We start from the raw sequence: 7,438 nt of genomic DNA, 5'->3' as shown, positions 1-7,438 counted from the left end.
TACAATATGGAACTCTTCACGAATTTGCGTGTCATCCTTGCACAGGGGCCATGCTAATCTTCTCTGTATAGTTCCAATTTTAGTATATGTGCTGCCAAAGCGAGCACAGGAGTACTTTTTAATAATGTTCTTTTGGCACTTACCTGGCCAAAATACCTTGGAGAGAGGCCAGTGCTACCCTCAATACATAGCTTGAGTGCCGAAGGTCCAGTTGAATCTTAAATCTGAGTATTCAGACTATCTCTTTCCTTCCAAAGGGCAAGGACACTCCATGGGAAATAAAACAAATGTTCTTTAACTGGTAAGAGTGAATAATTTGGTAACGATATTGGGAAAGACTCGTTTAAATGGTTGCAAACTGGAATGAATTTTAGCCTATATGATGTTTTCTCAGTTACTGGTAGTTAAAACTAGAAGATTTTAACATTAACATATGCATTTTTCTGTGGGTGCGAAGATTCAAAATCCAGCTTACCTAATTTGATTTTATTCCATCATTTCTTTCCTTCCTTCCTTCCTACCTGCCTGACAGAGTCTCACTATGGGTGCACCTCAGTGTATTTGGAAGGAAGATTCAAAATCCAGCCTATACAATTTGATTTTATTCCATCATTTCTTTGTTCCCTCTCTCTCTCTTTCTGACAGAGTCTCATTCTGCCATCCATAGATAAAGTGCTATGGTGTAGTCATTGAAGCTGAAAGCAACTTCAAACTCTTGGGCTCAAGCGATGCCCTTGCTTCAGCTTCCCAAGTAGTTGGGATTACAGATGCCCACTACAAAACCCAGCTAGGTATTCTATATTTTTTTCTTTTCTATTTTTAGTAAAGATGGATCTAACTCTTTCTCAGGTTGGTCTCAAACCCCTGAGTTCAAGCAATCTCCCCACCTTGGCCTCCCTGTGTACTGGGATAATAGGCATGAACTACTGTACCTGGCCTATTCCATCATTTCTAAAAATAGATTTCTTAAAAGTTATTCTAGATATACTACTTTTCTATTTACCTGCCACTGTTTAATAATTAGACCTTCTTTTCATATGTCTAGGATTCTTTCATCAAAATTAATAATTTCCTTTAAAAATGAATAAAACAGGGAAACAAAACCTCCCTGAGTTCAAGGTAATTTTCCTTGAAACTCCAAACATGAACAGAAGGGCTCTTCTAGTTTGGTGGTGGCCTTCATATATTTTTCTTTATGCTAATTTCAGCTTACCCTATTGACTCACTGCAACACCTTTTTCTTTTAGCCTCAAGAAATTACATCTAGAAAACCATTAGTTCAAAGGTCGTAAGTTCAACAAATGAGTGCAGTGGTTCAGGTGTATGTTAATAGGGAATAGTGGAGACTGTAGCAAGCTGGAGAACACATGCTCTGTCTGCAGGGTCCCTACTACTTAGAAACAATCATTTATTTAGGCAGTAGTATTTCCAGATTTTTTTTCTCAAGGGAAGCCAGAAATCTGGATTTTTATTAAAATGTCTTGATTATTAAATGTTGTCAACTAATTGAAGCCATTTTTAAATATCTAGCCAAACAAAAACATAGATGCAGGCCTGATATGACTCAAGGGCTCTTCGTTTGTGACTGTTGATCCATCCAAATCCCTTCATATTTCACATCAGTAAACTGAGGCCCAGAAAGTGAAGGTGATTTGCCCAAGAGTATAAAATAATAGTACAAGAAGTGGAACCTTGGCTGCTTGGCTTCTAGCCTAGAGCTTTTACAATACAAACATCTGCTTCTATTTTCTTGCTAAGATTTACATGATGTTCCTAATTATACGATCTCAAATATTGCACATTGTTACAAAAATGACAACATTCATTGGCTTTGGAGCACATAATTTACAATAAATGGCTTTTCTGTCACGTGATCACATAATGTAGATTGGTTTTATTTATAAGGCCAGCATGATTCTACTTTCATTCATGCACTAAGAACACTTTCTTCATCTTTCCTTCCCTACATTTTCTCTTCTTTCAACTGGTTTCTAAACCTGGCAAATATATAGAAAAAGTAAAATATTTAAAAGGAACCAAGTTGACTGCCCTACCATGAATAAGAAGTAGGTGGGCAGAAAAAAAAATTCACTTTTGAGTCAGTGACTGTAAAAACTAAGCCATGCATAGAAAATGTTTCAGGGCAGCTTGCTTGTTTTGCCAAAGCAAACAATACACACAGTAATCTTGTAAGGACCCCAGTATACCTTGGAGAAAGAGAGGAGATACTTTTTCCAAGAGTTTCAGTAACTAAAAAACCTCTATTAGATATCCAAGATTGACTTTATTTCCTTTTGCAGAAAATTTAAAAAATACAGAGTAGTTCAGAATGTAATAACAAAAAATACTGTACACCAACCACTACTCAGGACCGCCCATAGTCCTTTGCTTTTTTTTTTTCTTTTTAATTATTGGGGATTCATTGAGGGTACAATAAGCCAGGTAACACTGATTGCAATTGTTAGGTATAGTCCCTCTTGCAATCATGTCTTGCCCCCACAAAGTGTGACACACACCAAAGCCCCACCCTCTCCCTCCGTCCCTCTTTCTGCTTTTCCTCCCACCCCATAACCTTAATTGTCATTAATTGTCCTCATATCAAAATTGAGTACATAGGATTCATGCTTCACCATTCTTGTGATGCTTTACTAAGAATAATGTCTTCCACTTCCATCCAGGTTAATACGAAGGATGTAAAGTCTCCATTTTTTTTAATAGCTGAATAGTATTCCATGGTATACATATACCACAGCTTGTTAATCCATTCCTGGGTTGGTGGGCATTTAGGCTGTTTCCACATTTTGGCAATTGTAAATTGAGCTGCAATAAACAGTCTAGTACAAGTGTCCTTATGATAAGAGGATTTTTTTCCTTCTGGGTAGATGTCCAGAAATGGGATTGCAGGATCAAATGGGAGGTCTAGCTTGAGTGCTTTGAGATTTCTCCATACTTCCTTCCAGAAAGGTTGTACTAGTTTGCAGTTCCACCAGCAGTGTAAAAGTGTTCCCTTCTCTCCACATCCATGCCAGCATCTGCAGTTTTGAGATTTTGTGATGAGGGCCATTCCCGCTAGGGTTAGATGATATCTCAGGGTTGTTTTGATTTTCATTTCTCTAATATAGAGAGATGATGAACATTTTTTTCATGTGTTTGTTAGCCACTAGACTGTCATCTTTAGAGAAGAGTCTATTCATGTCTCTTGCCCATTGATATATGAGATTGTTGGCTTTTTTCATGTGGATTAATTTGAGTTCTCTATAGATCGCAGTTATCAAGCTTTTGTTTGATCGAAAATATGCAAATATCCTTTCCCATTGTGTAGGTTGTCTCTTTGCTTTGGCTATTGTCTCCTTAGCTGTACAGAAGCTTTTCATTTTAATGAAGTCCCATTTGTTTATTTTTGTTGTTGTTGCAATTGCCATGGCAGTCTTCTTCATGAAGTCTTTCCCCAGGCCAATATCTTCCAGTGTTTTTCCTATGCTTTCTTTGAGGATTTTTATTGTTTTATGCCTTAAATTTAAGTCCTTTATCCATCTTGAATCAATTTTTGTGAGTGGAGAATGGTGTGGGTCCAGTTTTAGTCTTTTACATGTAGATATCCAGTTCTCCCAACACCATTTATTGAATAGGGAGTCTTTCCCCCAAGGCATGTTCTTGTTTGGTTTATTGAAGATTAGGTGGTTGTAAGATGTTAGTTTCATTTCCTGGTTTTCAATTTGATTCCAAGTGTCTATGTCTCTATATTTGTGCCAGTACCATGCTGTCTTGAGCACTATGGATTTGTAGTACAGAATAAAATCTGGTATGCTGATACCCCCAGCTTTATTTTTATTACTAAGCACTGCCTTAGCTATACGGGGTTTTTTCCAGTTCCATACAAAATGCAGAATCATTTTTTCCAAATCTTGAAAGTACAATGTTGGTATTTTGATAGGAATGGCATTGAATAGGTAGATTGCTTTGGGAAGTATAGACATTTTAACAATGTTGATTCTTCCCATCCATGAGCATAGTATGTTCTTCCATTTGTTAATATCCTCTGCTATTTCCTGTCTGAGGATTTCATAATTTTCTCTACAGAGGTCCTTCACCTCCTTCGTTAGGTATATTCCTAGGTATTTCATTTTCTTTGAAACTATGGTGAAGGGAGTTGTGTCCTTAATTAGCTTCTCATCTTGACTGTTATTGGTGTATACAAAGGCTACTGACTTGTGGACATTGATTTTATATCCTGAAACATTACTGTATTTTTTGATGACTTCTAGGAGTCTTGTGGTTGAGTCTTTGGGATTCTCTAAGTATCAGGTCATGTCATCAGCAAAGAGGGAGAGTTTGACCTCCTCTGCTCCCATTTGGATTCCCTTTATTTCCTTGTCTTGCCTAAGTGTATTGGCTAGAACTTCCAGCACTATGTTGAATAGTAAAGGTGACAGAGGACAACCTTGTCTGGTTCCAGTTCTAAGAGGAAAAGCTTGCTGTTTTACTACATTCAGTAAAATATTAGCTGTGGGTTTGTCATGGAGAGCTTCAATCAGTTTTAGAAATGTGTCACCTATGCCTATACTCTTCAGTGTTCTAATTAGAAAAGGATGCTGGATTTTATCAAATGCTTTTTCTGCATCTATTGAGAGGATCATGTGATCTTTATTTTTGCCTCTGTTTATATGGTGGATAACATTAAAAGCTGTTAAACCAGCTTTGCATCCCTGGGATGAAGCCTACTTGATCATGATGAATGACTTTTTTGATAATAAGCTGTAATCTATTGGCTAGGATTTTGCTGAGAATTTTTGCATCTATATTCATGAGTGAGATGGTCTGAAATTCTCCTTTTTGTTTGGGTCTTTTCCTGATTTTGGTATCAGGGTGATGTTTGCTTTATAGAATGTGTTGGGGAAGATTCCGTCTTCCTCAATTTTTGGAATAATTTCTGCAGTACAGGAATAAGCTCTTCCTTGAAGTTTTGATAGAATTCTGGTGTGAAGCCATCTGGACCAGGGCATTTTTTGGTTGGAAGATTTTTTATTGTTTCTTTGATCTCAGTGCTTGAAATTGGTCTGTTCAGGAGCTCTATGTCTTCCTGGCTGAGTCTAGGGAGAGGGTGTGATTCCAAATATTGATCCATTTCTTTCACATTGTCAAATTTCTGGGCATAGAGTTTCTGGTAGTATTCAGAGATGATCTCTTGTATCTCTGTGGGATCAGTTGTTATTTCCCCTTTATCATATCTGATTGAGGTTACTAGAGATTTTACTTTTCTATTTCTCATTAGTCTGGCCAATGGTTTAGCTATTTTATTTATTTTTTCAAAAAACCAACTCCTTGTTTCATTAATTTTCTGAGCGATTCTTTTGTTTTCAATTTCATTGATCTCTGATTTGATTTTGGATATTTCTTTTCTTCTACTGAGTTTAGGCTTAGATTGTTCTTCTTTTCCCAATTCCATAGGATGGCTTGTGAGTTTGTTGATGCACTCTGTTTCTGTTTTTCGAATGTAGACATCTAAAGCAATGAATTTTCCTCTGAAAACTCCTTTTGCAGTATCCCAGAGGTTTTGGTAGCTTGTGTCTTCATTGTTGTTATGCTCAAGGAATTTAATGATTTCCTGTTTTATTTCTTCCTGCACCCATCTGTTATTCAACAGAAGATCGTTTAATTTCCATGCCTTTGTGTGGGGTCGAGAGTTTTTGTTAGAGTTGAGTTTCACCTTTAGTGCCTTATGGTCTGAGAAGATACTAGGTAAAATTTCAATTCTTTTGATTCTGTTGATATTTGTTTTGTGTCCCCGGATATGATCAATTTTGAAGAATGTTCCATGGGGTGATGAAAAGAATGTATATTCTTTATCTTTGGGATGGAGTGTTCTCTATGTGTCTATAAAGCACACTTGTTCTAGGGTCTCATTTAAATCTCTTATATCTTTGTTTAATTTGTTTAATTTCTGTTTAGAGGATTTGTCCAGCTCTGTAAGAGGAGCATGAAAGTCCCCTGTTATTATGGTATTATCAGATATCATATTGCTCAGACTGAGTAAGGTCTGTTTCAAGAATCTGGGAGCATTATATTGGGTGCTAAAAATTTAGAATTGAAATGTCTTCTTGTTGTATTTTTCCCTTGACCAATATAAAGTGACCATCTTCATCTTTTTTGACTTTAGTTGCTTTAAATCCACATGTATCTGAAAATAAGATTGCAACTCCTCTTTTCTTTTGAATTCCATTTCCCTGAAAAATTGTCTTCCAACCCTTGACTCAGAGCTTTAATTTGTCTTGTGAAGCCAGGTGTGTTTCTTGCAGATAGCAAATGGATGGCTTGTGTTTTTTAATCCAGTCAGCCAATCTGTGTCTCTTCAGTGGGGAATTCAAGCCATTAACATTTATTGAGATAATTGATAAGTGTGGTAGTATTCTATTCATCTTATTTTGTGAGAGTTTATTGCTTAGTTTTATCTTTTGCATCAGTGTGGAGGTTAGGTTCTGTCCTTTAAATTCTGAGTCCTGATTGTGCTGCTGATCCATTGTGGTAGTCATTGTGTAGAACAGGTTGAATTATTTCCTGTACAGCTGGTCTTGTTGTGGTGAATTTCCTCAATGTTTGTATATCCGTAAATGATTTGATTTCTCCGTCAGTTTTGAAGCTTAGCTTAGCAGGGTACAGAATTCTGGGCTGGAAATGGTTCTGTTTAAGTAGATTAAAGGTAGATGACCATTGTCTTCTTCCTTGGAAAGTTTCATTAGAGAAGTCTGCGGTCACTCTGATGGATTTGCCCTTGTAGGTCAACTGGCGCTTACTCCTGGCGGTTTGCAGAATCTTTTCTTTTGTCTTGACTTTGGACAGGTTCATCACAATGTGTCTCGGAGAAGCTCGGTTAGAGTTGAGGCAACCTTGGGTCCGATATCCCTCTGAAAGCAGTGTGTCAGAATCTTTGGTGATATTTGGGAAATTTTCTTTTATAATATTCTCTAGTATGGCTTCCATGCCTCTGGAGCATTCTTCTTCCCCTTCTGGAATTCCTATAACTCGTATGTTGGAACCCTTCATAAAGTCCCATAATTCTGACAGTGAACATTCTGCTTTCTCTCTCTTCTTTTCTGCCTCTTTTACTATCTGAGTTATCTCAATAACTTTGTCTTCTACCTCTGAAATTCTTTCTTCTGCATGGTCTAACCTGTTGCTGATACTTTCCATTGCATCTTTAAGTTCCCTAATTGACTGCTTCAGTTCCTTCAGCTCTGCTATATCCTTTCTATGTTCTTCATATCGTTCATCTCTTATTTGATACTGTTTTTGGATTTCCTTTTGGTTATTTTCCACTCTATTAGCAGTTTCCTTCCTTGTTTCCATCATTTCTTTCATTTTCTTCATCATGGGTGTTCTAAATTCCCTTTCTGTCATTCCTAACATTTCTTTATAGCTGGAATCATCTGCAGTAGCTACC

At 37.0% G+C, this 7,438-nt stretch overlaps 1 non-coding gene across 1 annotated transcript; it reads right to left on the bottom strand.

Moving 5' to 3' along the window:
* LOC128592849 (U6 spliceosomal RNA) lies at positions 1-107 on the bottom strand. The gene has a single exon (XR_008382061.1). It is a non-coding gene; the product is annotated as a U6 spliceosomal RNA (small nuclear RNA).
* Positions 108-7,438: the final 7,331 nt, after the last annotated feature.

This window comes from Nycticebus coucang, chromosome 8 (genome assembly GCF_027406575.1).
Source record: "Nycticebus coucang isolate mNycCou1 chromosome 8, mNycCou1.pri, whole genome shotgun sequence".
In the NCBI taxonomy this organism is placed as follows: Eukaryota; Metazoa; Chordata; class Mammalia; order Primates; family Lorisidae; genus Nycticebus; species Nycticebus coucang.
Note: the sequence above shows the minus strand (reverse complement) of the source record. Positions and strands in the feature narration are given on the sequence as shown.